The 15,483-nt window shown below is 55.1% G+C and overlaps 1 pseudogene; it reads right to left on the reverse strand.

Moving 5' to 3' along the window:
- LOC137352174 (uncharacterized) overlaps positions 1-15,483 on the reverse strand; it is a 296,154-nt pseudogene that overhangs the window by 171,863 nt on the left and 108,808 nt on the right.

Below are 15,483 nucleotides of genomic sequence, written 5' to 3' on the forward strand. Positions count from 1 at the left end.
TGAGTCGGGGTCACGGTGTGGGGGGGAGTCAGGGTCACGGTGGGAGGGGAGTCAGGGTCACGGTGGGAGGGGAGTCCGTCACGGTGGGGGGGGGAGTCGGGGTCACGGTGGGGGGGGAGTCGGGGTCACGGTGGGGGGGGGAGTCGGGGTCACGGTGGGAGGGGGAGTCGGGGACACGGTGGGAGGGGGAGTCGGGGTCACGGTGGGAGGGGGGAGTCGGGGTCACGGTGGGAGGGGGGAGTCGGGGTCACGGTGGGAGGGGGGAGTCGGGGTCACGGTGGGAGGGGGGAGTCGGGGTCACGGTGGGAGGGGGAGTCGGGGTCACGGTGGGAGGGGGGAGTCGGGGTCACGGTGGGAGGGGGGAGTCGGGGTCACGGTGGGAGGGGGGAGTCGGGGTCACGGTGGTGGGGGGGGAGTCGGGGTCACGGTGGTGGGGGGGGAGTCGGGGTCACGGTGGGGGGAGTCGGGGTCACGGTGGGGGGGGGAGTCGGGGTCACGGTGGGAGGGTGGAGTCGGGGTCACGGTGGGGGGTGGAGTCGGGGTCACGGTGGGGGGTGGAGTCAGGGTCACGGTGGGGGGTGGAGTCAGGGTCACGGTGGGAGGGGCATTCGGGGTCACGGTGGGGGGGTATTCGGGATCACGGTGGGGAGGGAGTCGGGGTCACGGTGGGGAGGGAGTCGGGGTCACGGTGGGGAGGGAGTCGGGGTCACGGTGGGGAGGGAGTCGGGGTCACGGTGGGGAGGGAGTCGGGGTCACGGTGGGAGGGGGGAGTCGGGGTCACGGTGGGAGGGGGGAGTCGGGGTCACGGTGAGGGGGAGTCGGGGTCACGGTGGGAGGGGAGTCGGGTCACGGTGGGAGGGGAGTCGGGGTCACGGTGGGAGGGGAGTCGGGGTCACGGTGGGAGGGGAGTCGGGGTCACGGTGGGAGGGGAGTCGGGGTCACGGTGGGAGGGGAGTCGGGGTCACGGTGGGAGGGGAGTCGGGGTCACGGTGGGGGGTGGAGTCGGGGTCACGGTGGGGGTGGAGTCGGGGTCACGGTGGGGGGTGGAGTCGGGGTCACGGTGGGGGGTGGAGTCGGGGTCACGGTGGGAGGGGATTCGGGGTCACGGTGGGAGGGGAGTCGGGGTCACGGTGTGGGGGGAGTCGGGGTCACGGTGTGGGGGGAGTCGGGGTCACGGTGTGGGGGGAGTCGGGGTCACGGTGTGGGGGGAGTCGGGGTCACGGTGTGGGGGGAGTCGGGGTCACGGTGTGGGGGGAGTCAGGGTCACGGTGGGAGGGGAGTCAGGGTCACGGTGGGAGGGGAGTCGGGGTCACGGTGGGGGGGGGAGTCGGGGTCACGGTGGGGGGGGGAGTCGGGGTCACGGTGGGGGGGGAGTCGGGGTCACGGTGGGGGGGAGTCGGGGTCACGGTGGGGGGGGAGTCGGGGTCACGGTGGGGGGGGAGTCGGGGTCACGGTGGGGGGGGAGTCGGGTCACGGTGGGAGGGTGGAGTCGGGGTCACGGTGGGGGGTGGAGTCGGGGTCACGGTGGGGGGTGGAGTCAGGGTCACGGTGGGGGTGGAGTCAGGGTCACGGTGGGAGGGGCATTCGGGGTCACGGTGGGGGTGGAGTCAGGGTCACGGTGGGGGGTGGAGTCAGGGTCACGGTGGGAGGGGCATTCGGGGTCACGGTGGGGAGGGAGTCGGGGTCACGGTGGGGAGGGAGTCGGGGTCACGGTGGGGAGGGAGTCGGGGTCACGGTGGGGAGGGAGTCGGGGTCACGGTGGGGAGGGAGTCGGGGTCACGGTGGGGAGGGAGTCGGGGTCACGGTGGGGAGGGAGTCGGGGTCACGGTGGGGAGGGAGTCGGGGTCACGGTGGGGAGGGAGTCGGGGACACGTTGGGAGGGGGGAGTCGGGGTCACGGTGGGAGGGGGAGTCGGGGTCACGGTGGGAGGGGGGAGTCGGGGTCACGGTGGGAGGGGGGAGTCGGGGTCACGGTGGGAGGGGGGAGTCGGGGTCACGGTGGGAGGGGGGAGTCGGGGTCACGGTGGGAGGGGGGAGTCGGGGTCACGGTGGTGGGGGGGGAGTCGGGGTCACGGTGGTGGGGGGGGAGTCGGGGTCACGGTGGGGGGGAGTCGGGGTCACGGTGGGGGGGGGGAGTCGGGGTCACGGTGGGAGGGTGGAGTCGGGGTCACGGTGGGGGGTGGAGTCGGGGTCACGGTGGGGGGTGGAGTCAGGGTCACGGTGGGGGGTGGAGTCAGGGTCACGGTGGGAGGGGCATTCGGGGTCACGGTGGGGGGTATTCGGGATCACGGTGGGGAGGGAGTCGGGGTCACGGTGGGGAGGGAGTCGGGGTCACGGTGGGGAGGGAGTCGGGGTCACGGTGGGGAGGGAGTCGGGGTCACGGTGGGGAGGGAGTCGGGGTCACGGTGGGGAGGGAGTCGGGGTCACGGTGGGGAGGGAGTCGGGGTCACGGTGGGAGGGGGGAGTCGGGGTCACGGTGGGAGGGGGGAGTCGGGGTCACGGTGGGAGGGGGGAGTCGGGTCACGGTGAGGGGGGAGTCGGGGTCACGGTGGGAGGGGAGTCGGGGTCACGGTGGGAGGGGAGTCGGGGTCACGGTGGGAGGGGAGTCGGGGTCACGGTGGGAGGGGAGTCGGGGTCACGGTGGGGGGTGGAGTCGGGGTCACGGTGGGGGGTGGAGTCGGGGTCACGGTGGGGGGGTGGAGTCGGGGTCACGGTGGGGGTGGAGTCGGGGTCACGGTGGGGGGTGGAGTCGGGGTCACGGTGGGAGGGGGATTCGGGGTCACGGTGGGAGGGGAGTCGGGGTCACGGTGTGGGGGGAGTCGGGGTCACGGTGTGGGGGAGTCGGGTCACGGTGTGGGGGGAGTCGGGGTCACGGTGTGGGGGGAGTCGGGGTCACGGTGTGGGGGGAGTCGGGGTCACGGTGTGGGGGGAGTCGGGGTCACGGTGTGGGGGGAGTCGGGGTCACGGTGTGGGGGGAGTCGGGGTCACGGTGTGGGGGGGAGTCAGGGTCACGGTGGGAGGGGAGTCAGGGTCACGGTGGGAGGGGAGTCGGGGTCACGGTGGGGGGGGAGTCGGGGTCACGGTGGGGGGGGGAGTCGGGGTCACGGTGGGGGGGGAGTCGGGGTCACGGTGGGGGGGGAGTCGGGGTCACGGTGGGGGGGGAGTCGGGGTCACGGTGGGGGGGGAGTCGGGGTCACGGTGGGGGGGGAGTCGGGGTCACGGTGGGGGGGGAGTCGGGGTCACGGTGGGGGGGGAGTCGGGGTCACGGTGGGGGGGTGGAGTCGGGGTCACGGTGGGGGGGTGGAGTCGGGTCACGGTGGGGGGGTGGAGTCGGGGTCACGGTGGGGGGGTGGAGTCGGGGTCACGGTGGGGGGGTGGACTCGGGGTCACGGTGGGGGGGGGATTGTCGGGGTCACGGTGGAGGGGGGATTGTCGGGGTCACGGTGGGAGGGGAGTCGGGATCACGGTGGGAGGGGGAGTCGGGATCACGGTGGTAGGGGGGTTAGTCGTGATCACGGTGGGGGAGGAGGAGTCGGGATCACGGTGGGGGATGGAGTCAGGATCACAGTGGGGGGGGGGGGGGAGTCGGGATCACTGCGGGGGGGGGTCGGGGTCACGGTGGGGGAGGGAGGCAGGATCAGTTGTGGGGGGGGAGTCGGGATCACGGTGGGGGAGGGAGTCGGGATCACAATGGGGGGGGGAGTCGGGATCACGGCGGGGTGGGGGGGGGAGTCGGGGTCACGGTGGGGGAGGGAGGCAGGATCAGTTGGGGGGGGGAGTCGGGGTCACGGTGGGGGAGGGAGGCAGGATCAGTTGGGGGGGGGAGTCGGGATCACGGCGGGGGGAGGGGAGTCCGGGTCACGGCGGGGGGGGGGGGGAGTCGGGATCACGGTGGTGGGGGAGTCGGGGTCACGGTGGGAGGGGAGTCGGGGTCACGGTGGGAGGGGAGTCGGGGTCACGGTGGGAGGGGAGTCGGGGTCACGGTGGGAGGGGAGTCGGGGTCACGGTGGGAGGGGAGTCGGGGTCACGGTGGGGGGTGGAGTCGGGGTCACGGTGGGGGGTGGAGTCGGGGTCACGGTGGGGGGTGGAGTCGGGGTCACGGTGGGAGGGGGATTCGGGGTCACGGTGGGAGGGGGATTCGGGGTCACGGTGGGAGGGGGATTCGGGGTCACGGTGGAGGGAGTCGGGTCACGGTGAGAGGGAGTCGGGTCACGGTGGAGGGGGAGTCGGGGTCACGGTGGGAGGGGGGAGTCGGGTCACGGTGGGAGGGGGGAGTCGGGGTCACGGTGGGAGGGGAGTCGGGTCACGGTGGAGGGGGGAGTCGGGGTCACGGTGGGAGGGGGGAGTCGGGCGTCACGGTGGGAGGGGGGAGTCGGGTCACGGTGGGAGGGGGAGTCGGGTACGGTGGGAGGGGGGAGTCGGGGTCACGGTGGGAGGGGGGAGTCGGGGTCACGGTGGGAGGGGGGAGTCGGGGTCACGGTGGAGGGGGGAGTCGGGGTCACGGTGGGAGGGGGGTGTCGGGGTCACGGTGGGAGGGGGGAGTCGGGGTCACGGTGGGGGGGGAGTCAGGGTCACGGTGGGGGGGGGAGTCGGGGACACACTGTGGGGTGGAGTCGGGGTCACAGTGGGGTGTGGAGTCGGGGTCACAGTGGGGTGTGGAGTCGGGGGTGGAGTCGGGGGTGGAGTCGGGGTCACGGTGGGGGGTGGAGTCGGGGTCACGGTGGGGGGTGGAGTCGGGGTCACAGTGGGGGGTGGAGTCGGGGTCACAGTGGGGGGGTGGAGTCGGGGTCACAGTGGGGGGGTGGAGTCGGGGTCACAGTGGGGGTGGAGTCGGGGTCACAGTGGGGGGTGGAGTCGGGGTCACAGTGGGGGGTGGAGTCGGGGTCACAGTGGGGGGTGGAGTCGGGGTCACAGTGGGGGGTGGAGTCGGGGTCACAGGGGGGGGTGGAGTCGGGGTCACAGGGGGGGGTGGAGTCGGGGGTGGAGTCGGGGTCACGGTGGGGGGTGGAGTCGGGGTCACAGTGGGATGTGGAGTCGGGGTCACAGTGGGGTGTGGAGTCGGGGTCACAGTGGGGTGTGGAGTCGGGGTCACAGTGGGGTGTGGAGTCGGGGTCACAGTGGGGTGTGGAGTCGGGTTCACGGTGGGAGGGGAGTCGGGTTCACGGTGGGAGGGGAGTCGGGTTCACGGTGGGAGGGGAGTCGGGTTCACGGTGGGAGGGGAGTCGGGATCACGGTGGGAGGACAGTCGGGTTCACGGTGGGAGGGGAGTCGGGTTCACGGTGGGAGGGGAGTCGGGTTCACGGTGGGAGGGGAGTCGGGTTCACGGTGGGAGGGGAGTCGGGTTCACGGTGGGAGGGGAGTCGGGTTCACGGTGGGAGGGGAGTCGGGTTCACGGTGGGAGGGGAGTCGGGTTCACGGTGGGAGGGGAGTCGGGTTCACGGTGGGAGGGGAGTCGGGTTCACGGTGGGAGGGGAGTCGGGTTCACGGTGGGAGGGGAGTCGGGTTCACGGTGGGAGGGAGTCGGGTTCACGGTGGGAGGGAGTCGGGTTCACGGTGGGAGGGGAGTCGGGTTCACTGTGTTTTTTCTTCTACTGCTATGTTTGTTGATCCTAGGGGAAGCTCTCCTGCTCCTCCTGTCACATAAGCAGTGCTTGAAAAGTGGACCTTATGGATCCAGTCCTTCTTGCCCCCTTTTTTACTGCTGGTTTTCCCGAGGCCAGGAAATCCAGACCAACATTAATGAAAAATACTATGTTTATTGAAGTAGAGGCAGGCAGCCTCCTTAAAAGATCTGACTGACCGGGCCGCCTCCTGAGCGCGGATTGGCCGCCCACACCCGCATCACACTTCCATTCAAGGTGAAAGTGGGTGAGCTCGAGGATGGTTGGGTTTGAGTTTGACATGTTTTAAATTTTAACTGCTCACCTGACCCAAACCCACCCATTTTTGGGATTAAAATTATCCCATTTAGCTCTGTTTCGCCCTCTAGAGATGCTGCCTGCCCGACCTGCTGAGTGCTTTCCAACATTTTCAGTTTTTATTTTAGATTCTTTTTATTACTTAGCAGACATATGTGTCATTCTGGGTCCAGGATATTGAACAGACATTATGAGCAATTACTGGTCACAAATTTGGGGCTCAAGTAATTAAGGGTATGTATCTGATCTATGGTGGCCTGGCGTTAGTTGTATATCCAAACTCTGGTATCAAACAGCAGCATTGTACGTAATTGCTGATGGTCTAGTTGAAGGGGAAAAAGTATATGTATGGTCATTAGAGATCTGGCAGAGATCCTATGAATTCAAATCCAGTGAGAAGATGTTAGGGATCCCTTGTGGTTTAGTGAGGAGGTAATGTTGTGTACTCTAATGGAAAGGTATGCATCTGATCCCTGCTCTATTGTGTATGGGAGAGGAGTTATGCATGCAGTCATTAGCAGTCTAATGGAGAGGTATACATCTTATCGCTGGCATTCAAGTGTGTGTAAATCATCACATTTCAGCAAGCCTGGAGACTTTTGTCCAGAGCAGCAGACATGTGGAACAGAATCCCAGCAAATGCTCTTAATACCATGTCTACTAACTCCTTCAAAGAAACAAGCTGGACGAATATACGGTTCGGAGTTGAATTGCCAGTTACGAGGGTAATCATAGGCAGAGAAGATCAAATACTCGACAAGAGAACTTTAGGATGTTAAAGTAGGGACCATGATAGAACTGATTATACATGGTCTAGCAGGCACCATGTGCGAAATAGCCTCTTTCTGTTCTATGCTTTCTTATATTCTCGTGAATGGGAAAGAAATATAAGTTATGCATCCAGTCCTGCAGTCCAGTCACATTATGCAATAAATATTTAATTAGTCTAATGGTAATATGTATTTGCTAACTGGCAGTCTTATGGTTATTGTGGAAAGGAGAAGTATGTGAACCCTGGCAAGGCAGCATGACAATGGGAGGTGAGGATGGAGCAGTAAAGGTATGTATCACATTCTTTTAGTCTGGTGGGTGTACTGAGGGAGAGGTTGTATTTGATTGCTAGAATGTTAGCTGGAGGGGTATCAGTCATACCTGTTTACTTTAGTGGGAGTGAACAGTCTACTTGTTGAGATATGCATCCAATCTAGATAGAAAATAATTTGCATGTAGCACCTTTCATGACCTCAGGACATGGCAAATTGCTTCACAGTCAATTAAATATTTACTTTTTCAAGTGTGGTCAGTTGTTGTAACTTAAGGAAACTAGGAGGACCTCAGCACCGGGCAGGAGAGTGAATACTGCAATTTCCATTTCATCAAATTTCCAATCTCCAATCACTAGCAATTTAGTTCGGGGTATGCACCCAATCCCTGTTTGAAGCAGTGGGGTAGGGGTCCCTTGTTGGGCCTTTGCTGTCCTCTAAGGTTATTTTTTGCTCAATTGAAACGTCCAACCACCAAGACGATGAGTTGGGTCAGCCTGAGCACAGCCGTAGCCAATGACTTACAAAATTACCACTGGGTAGTGACAAAAGATCGAATATTATGTGGAAGCTTTGCCTCTACACTGACCAGAAAGTATGGGTCAAGCTGCAAATTAACATTCTAGTATTCAAAAGAATATGTCCAGACTGGCCAAGAGAGTGTGGGAAAATGGCGCACAGACACGGAACACAAAAGTCCGAGTGTATCAAGCCTGCGTCCTCAGTTCCTTGCTCTATAGCAGCGAGGCCTGGACAACGTATGTCAGCCAAGAGCGACGTCTCAATTCATTCCATCTTCGCTGCCTCCGGAGAATCCTTGGCATCAGGTGGCAGGACCATATCTCCAACACAGAAGTCCTCGAGGCGGCCAACATCCCCAGCATATACACCCCACTGAGCCAGTGACACTTGAGATGGCTTGGCCATGTGAGCCACATGGAAGATGGCAGGATCCCCAAGGACACATTGTACAGCTAGCTTGTCACTGGTATCAGACCCACCGGACATCCATGTCAACGCTTTAAAGACGTCTGAAAACGCAATATGAAGTCCTGTGACATTGACCACAAGTCGTGGGAGTCAGTTGCCAGTGATCGCCAGAGCTGGCGGGCAGCCATAAAGGCGGGGCTAAAGCGTGGCGAGACTTAGCAGTTGGCAGGAAAAAAGACAGAAGCGCAAGGGAGAGCCAACTGGGTAACAGCCCCGACAACCAATTTTATCTGCAGCACCTGTGGAAGAGTCTGTCACTCTAGAATTGGCCTTTATAGCCACTCCAGGCGCTGCTTCACAAACCACTGACCAACTCCAGGTGCTTACCCGTTGTCTCTCGAGACAAGGAGGCCAAAGAAGAAAAGATTCAAAAGAACCATTATGCAGCCACCATTGTGACTTTTGAACCTGTATGAGAATAGAACACATCACTCCAATCAACTGACATTTTCTTGGCAGTTATTTTGAAGATTTGTTTTTGTGGGAATATTTGGGTCTGTTTCCCTCTTTATTCTGTTGTAATTTTTTCTTCTGCTTTAAGATGGCTTGCACCTGCAGTGAGGAGGGAGGGCTCATCACACTCTTCCAGGCTGCCACCATGGCCTTTTGAGCTGCCTACCAAGTAGCACCAAGAACCATCCAAGAGTACCTCTTACCTTCCAATTCTTTCTGTCCCTTTCTAAGAGCCTAAAAATGGCACTTAACTTCACATGGGCTGTAGTCAAATCCGATACACAGTAAAATAGTTGTGGCTGTTCGGAAACAATCATTCCAGCTCGGGGGTAATCACTGCCAGAAATCCTTTGGGCAGCATCCTTAGTCCAACCACCTTCCACTGCTTCACCAATGACCTTCTCTCCATCATACTTCATCAGGAATAGTCTAGAATTGACAATTCCACAGTGCTCAACTTCATGCACAAGCCAGCCTACACCAGGACTTAAACAATATCTAAGTTTGCACTGGCACATCAATAATGACACCTAAGTGTTAGATAATGACCATCTCCAGCAAGAGAGATTCTAACCATCTCCCCCAGACCTTTACGGCACAATTATCTGGGAGTCAATTGTGATCAAGCCATGTCAACTACGTGGCTACAGGAGCAAGACAAAGCCTGGGTATTGTGATAGGAGGCTCACCTCCTGATCTGTCAAAGCCTCTCCATTATTTACAAGGGTCAAGTGAAAAGTGAATTGGAATACTGACCATTCACCTGGATGGGTGCAGTTGCAACAAAACTCAAGAAGCTCAATGTCATCCAGGACGGAACAGTCTGCTTGACTGATGTCGCTGCCACTTTACTCAATATCTGCCCTTTCATAACCAACAAACACACTGTTCTGACAGTATTACTATCTACACGATGCACTGCAGCAACTCACTAAGCTTCCCTTGAGAGCATCTCCCAGCCTCACAAGAGAATATTGGAGCACAGTGAAAAGTCATGGGCAGTTTCTAAGAGATGCACATCAGGAATTTAATCAAGGGGTTCAAAACACTAATAGTAATGAGAAGCCTGATGAAGTTATAACTGTTCTCTGAATCCAACATCAAATTACAGCTTTGATTTCAGTCCATGACATTTCCTTTTTTAATATCATTTACACTGCTTTAGTTGCACATCATGGGCTATTTAACTTTGGGCAATGACTTCTGCCATCAGCGCACATCCTGACTGCTGGTACATTCTACATCCTTAATACATGATGTCAAGATGATTAACAATTTGGATCTCCCAGCTAAAAATCTGTCACAATAACTTGTACTTATCCCGTGCTTTTAATGCAACAAAATATCCCAAGGGGTTTCACAAATAGTAATTGAGCCAGAAAAGAGCAGATCAGCATGAGTGCTGGCCAAAAAGATGAGTTTTAAGTTTTAAATAAAGTGGGGTGGCAAGGCAGCAGCTAAAATTCAGTGGTTATGATGGGTGATGAAGGCTCAGTCCAGTATTCACTTAGCATTGTGAACTAGACTGTGCAGCAATTATTTTATGAAACTGGAGTTTGCATTAACATAACAACATAAGAAATAGGAGCAGGAGTAGACCATACGGCCCGTCAATACTTTCATGGCTGATCTTGGGCTTCAATTCCACTTTCCCACCCGCTCCCCACATCCCTTGATTCCCTGAGAAACCAAAAATTTGTCTCTCTCAGCCTTAAATAGATTCAATGATAGAACATCCACAACCCACTGGAGTAGAGAATTCCAAAGATTCACAGCCCTTTGAGTGACGTAATTTCTCCTCATATAGTCGTAAATGGTCGGCCCCTTATCCTGAGACTGTGCCCCCATGTTTTAGATTCCCCAGCCTGGGGAAACAACCTATCAGTGTCTACCCTGTCAAGCCTCTTCAGAATCCTGTATGTTTTAATGAGATCATCTCTTATTTTTCTAAGCTCCAGAGAATATGGATCCAATTTACTCAGCCTCTCATCATAGGACGACACTCTCATCCCAGGGACTAATCTAGTGAACTTTTGCTGTACCGCCTCCAATGCAGATGTGGTCTCACCAAAGCCCTGTACAATTGTAGCAAGACCTCTTTATTCTTGCACTCCAATCCCCTTGCAATAAAGGCCAACATGCCATTTGCTTTCCTAATTGCTTGCTGTGCCTGCATGCTAACTTTGTGTTCCTTGTACAAGTACACCCAAGTCCCTCTAACATTTGCAAGTTTTGCACCATTTAAAAAAATATGCTGCTTTTCTATTCTTACTACCAAAGTGAATAAACTCTCACTTCCGCACATCTGCCACCTTGTTGCCTGCTCATTTAACATGTCTATATCTCTTTGCAGCCTCTTCGTGTCCTCCTCACAGCTTGCATAGCCACCTAGCATTGTGTCATCAGCTAACATTACTCTCAGTCTCTTTGTCTAAGGTCATTAATATAGATTAAAAGCAAAATACTGCGGATGCTGGAAATCTGAAATAAAAACAAGAAATGCTGGAACCACTCAGCAGGTCTGGCAGCATCTGTGGAAAGAGAAGCACAGTTAACGTTTCGGGTCAGTGACCCTTCTTCGGAAGAAGGGTCACTGACCCAAAACGTTAACTCTGCTTCTCTTTCCACAGATGCTGCCATTAATATAGATTGTTGATTAACCAAGGCCATGACATTCAAAAGGTTACAAAAGAAATTGCAGAGTAGAAGCCCTTATGTAATGTAAATAGCAAACTGCTTCAAAACCTGCTTCCAATCATCAACCACGATTAAAAGACATTCAGTTGAAGAACAGAGGCAAGCTCACAGGAGATGACAGGTTTTGCTGAGGCTGCAAAGCTGGGTAATGCTGGCGAATGAGTTGAAATCTAAATTAGCAGCACTGAACAGTGTCCAACAGAAGCCACAGTGGAGAGAAGTATTAGTCCAAAATAAATAGTTCCATGTCCAACCCCACAGAAATCTACCAGTCATTTCAATAATGCTTATAAGCCAATCCTATTAGTGCTACCTTCCCAAAACCCACATTTACAATAGTTAAATAATAATTATAATAGGTTTTCACAACTGCCAGGTATGTGGTTATACTATTGTTCATATTTGAATGGTTAAGTTTAGAATTTCTTAAGCTGCTATCTATATTTATAATTCCTCTCACATGTTGAGCGATGTTTAAATTAAACAATTCGAACATGGCTATTATTATGCCTTAACTGTAGTAATAATGGTCTGCCGCATGGATAGTCCCTCTATGTATTGAATTTGTATGTAACCCTAACTTAAGCAATAAATGTCAACAGTCACTGAAGCCTAACTACACCATTAATTAAACTGACGTGCAGATCTGGTCTGTGCTGCTTTAAGACACACATGACAATTAATTCTACTTTGAAAAACAGTGCTTTGGATGAAACCAACTACAATTCTGTTATAAAGTTTATACTAAGCCCCATGACCAAGTGTATAATTTGATTTTATTTCTAGCATTTAATATTAGATATAGCTGTGTGTTATGGGGAGATTTAGTAGCTTCAACATTAATGCATTAGAAATATCTTATATTAAGGATGAATTTATCTGCAGTAACTCTCTAATATCATTTATCTGGAATACTATAAGCTGACACAGAGGGATCAATGGCATTTATGGAGTAGACAACAGCTGCACTCTCAGAGTTTGGCTGCAGGAAGATCTGCATCACATTCAGAATGTTACCTAGATCTGTGTCTCCACATTTAAAAATATTAATGTTGGTTGAAGTAGATTCTTAATAACACTCACCGCTGACTTCATTGCAGAACACTCCTGCGCTTGCTTCTTTTTAATTATAGGATCCTATAAGGTAACAAACATAATGTTCAAAGTAAGGCATGATTATGGCTGGAATTTCTGAGGCACCAGTTGTTATTGCGCTGTGGGATGTTTTATTGCATTGGATTTCATATGGACTGCCAGAGATCATATTTCACAGGACAGAGGTGGGAGCTAAGCCAGGGGAAAGATGCAGGCTTCCAAGCTATCCAACTAAGTAGAAAGATCTTTGATGTAACCACTGCATTTCTCCTGCAAAGCAACTAGACAATAGTACTACTGATAATAATGCATCTCTAAACCTTCCCATACAAATACTTATAAGTGTGACTATGCATTTGTAAGAAACATGCCAAATAAATAAATCTATTTTACGGACATTGGCAAAATTATAGGTACATTATATAATATTGCAGGCCCTGTGTCACATATAACAATTTGCCTGTAAAATATTCCCCATCTTACTTTATTACTAACACCCGAACCTTCACAGTAAGACATCACTGCGTAGGTGACCATAGAACACCATGGGCTGAATTTTACCCTCAACGGATGGGAACCGTCCACCGACTGGGGATCCGATTGCATTTTGTGGTCCCCAGGCCTTTAATTGGCCTGAGACGGGGCTTCCACATCATTGAGGCAGAAAGTCCCGCCTAATAGAGCTGCCGACCAATCAGCGGGCTGGCAGCTCCTAGTCACAGCAGCGCCACCGGGAGCAGTGGCCACTGCTGGGTCTGCAACCCAACTTTGAGAACAAGAGGAAGAATGGCCCTGGGAAAAGGAAAGTATTTGGGGACTCGCCGGAGGTGATTGATTGGGCGCCAGTGAGGCAAAGGTGATCGATTGGATGAATGGGGGGGGGAGGGGGGAGAGGGGGACGGGGTGGGGGGACGGCGTGTTGGGCGTTGGGGGTGGTGGGGGCATCGGGGGAGGCCCTCCGTTGGGCACAGGATGCCTGATCATGAGCCCCACCCCCCCATCCCCCAGGCTGTTTGGGCGGCACAGTGGCGCAGTGATTAGCACCGCAGCCTCACAGCTCCAGCGACCCAGGTTCAATTCTGGGTACTGCCTGCGCGGAGTTTGCAAGTTCTCCTGTGACCGCATGGGTTTCCGCCGGGTGCTCCGGTTTCCTCCCACAGCCAAAGACTTGCAGGTTGATAGGTAAATTGGCCATTATAAATTGCCCCTAGTGTAGGTAGGTGGTAGGAGAATGGTGGGGATGTGGTAGGGAATATGGGATTAATGTAGGATTAATATAAATGGGTGGTTGTTGGCCGGCACAGACTCGGTGGGCCGAAGGGCCTGTTTCAGTGCTGTATCTCTAAATAAATAAATAAAACAAAGCCACCTGCTTTTGTCAGGCACCTTTTCTAAAGCCTGGGCCACCCGACCGGCCAAGGACAAAATCCCTGTGGTGGCTTGCGAAGGCCCTGAAGTGGCCATTAACTGGCCACTTAAGGGCTTTGATTGGTCTGGGGCAGGCGGGCCAGTTTTCGCCGCCGCTGCCCTGCATAAGCGGGAGCAGGTCGGGAAGGGTCCTCTGAGCCTCCCACTCCATTTTACACCCCACCCCACACCTACCCCCACCCCCACCCCCTCCACCAGCCTGCTCTTTGGGGGTGTAAAATGCTGGCCCATGGTTAATTTAGGCAATAGTTACCTTTGGCCAGGTTTCTTATCTCTTACAAACTAAGACTTGGCTGTCATTGTTTATTAACTTCAATACACCATATCCTGCTTCAGAGGGAGCTAAATTGCTCACTGCTCAGCTTACCTCTTACCTTCCGGGAGCGGAGCAGAGAGGAGAGCAGTCGGAGTTTTGAAAAAAAAGGCAAATATTGACATCAGAGGAGAGCTGCAAGGTGATTGGTTGGTGAGTTGCAGCTGTTAGAATATCTTTTTAAAAAATGGTAAGTTTTCTTTTGTTGGAAAAAATCTCTGGTGATAAGGTGAGTGCTACTAAAGTGTTTTTTTTTAAGGACTTTAGATTGAAGTGGGTAGAACAAGGCCCCTAGTATAATTAGTATTTTTTAATTAAGGGAGTAATTAATTAACCTAAGGGTAAGTCATGGCAGGAGAGCTCAGCCCCGTGATCTGCTCCTCCTGCGCTATGTGGGAAATCAGGGACGCTTCCAGTGTCCCTGGTGACCATGTGTGCAGGAAGTGTATCCAGTTGCAGCTACTGGCTACCCGCATTACGGAGCTGGAGCTGCGGGTGGATTCACTGTGGAGCATCCGCGATGCTGAGGATGTCGTGGATAGCACGTTTGGTGAGGTGGTCACATCGCAGGTAATGGCTGCACAGGCAGAAAAGAGATGGGTGACCACCAGACGGAGTAGCAGGCGCAGGCAGGTAGTGCAGGTGTCCCCTGTGGCTATTCCCCCTCTCAAACAGATATACCGCTTTGGATACTGTTGGGGGGGTGGGGGATGACCTCCCAGGGGAAAGCAGCAACAGCCAAGTTCGTGGCACCATGGAGGGCTCTGCTGCACAGCAGGGGAGGAAAAGGGTTGGAAGAGCTATAGTGATAGGGGATTCTATCGTAAGGGGTGCAGATAGGCGTTCCTGTGGCCACACACGAGACTCCAGGATGGTATGTTGCCTCCCTGGTGCTAGGGTCAAGGATGTCTCGGAGCGGCTGCAGGACATTCTGAAAGGGGAGGGTGAGCAGCCAGAGGTCGTGGTTCATATTGGTGCTAATGACATAGGCAGGAAGAAAGATGAGGTCCTGCAAAGTGAATATAGGGAGTAAGGCAGTAGGATAAAAAGCAGGACCTCTAGGGTTGTAATCTCAGGATTACTCCCTGTGCTACATGCTAGTGAGGGTAGGAATAGGAGGATTAGGCAAATTAATGCGTGGCTGAAGAGTTGGTGGAGGCGGGAGGGCTTCAGCTACTTGGATCATTGGGATCTCTTCTGATGCAGAGGTGACCTGTACAAGAAGGACGGGTTGCATCTAAACTGGAGGAGGACCAATATCCTTGCGGGGAAGTTTGTTAGTACTACTCGGGAGGGTTTAAACTAGTCTTGCAGGGGTGTGGGACCCAAAGTAGTAGTCTCTCCGATGAGTTAGTTGAGGCAAATGTAGAGGTTAAAGCAAGCAAGTCCAGTAGGCAGGCCGGGCAGGGGCAGGACAAGGAGCGTGGAAGGTCTGGTAGGCTAAACTGCATTTACTTTCATGCAAGAAGCCTTACAGGTAAGGCAGATGAACTCAGATCATGGATCGGTACATGGGATTGTGATATTATAGCGATTATGGAAACGTG

This window comes from Heterodontus francisci, chromosome 3 (genome assembly GCF_036365525.1).
Source record: "Heterodontus francisci isolate sHetFra1 chromosome 3, sHetFra1.hap1, whole genome shotgun sequence".
In the NCBI taxonomy this organism is placed as follows: Eukaryota; Metazoa; Chordata; class Chondrichthyes; order Heterodontiformes; family Heterodontidae; genus Heterodontus; species Heterodontus francisci.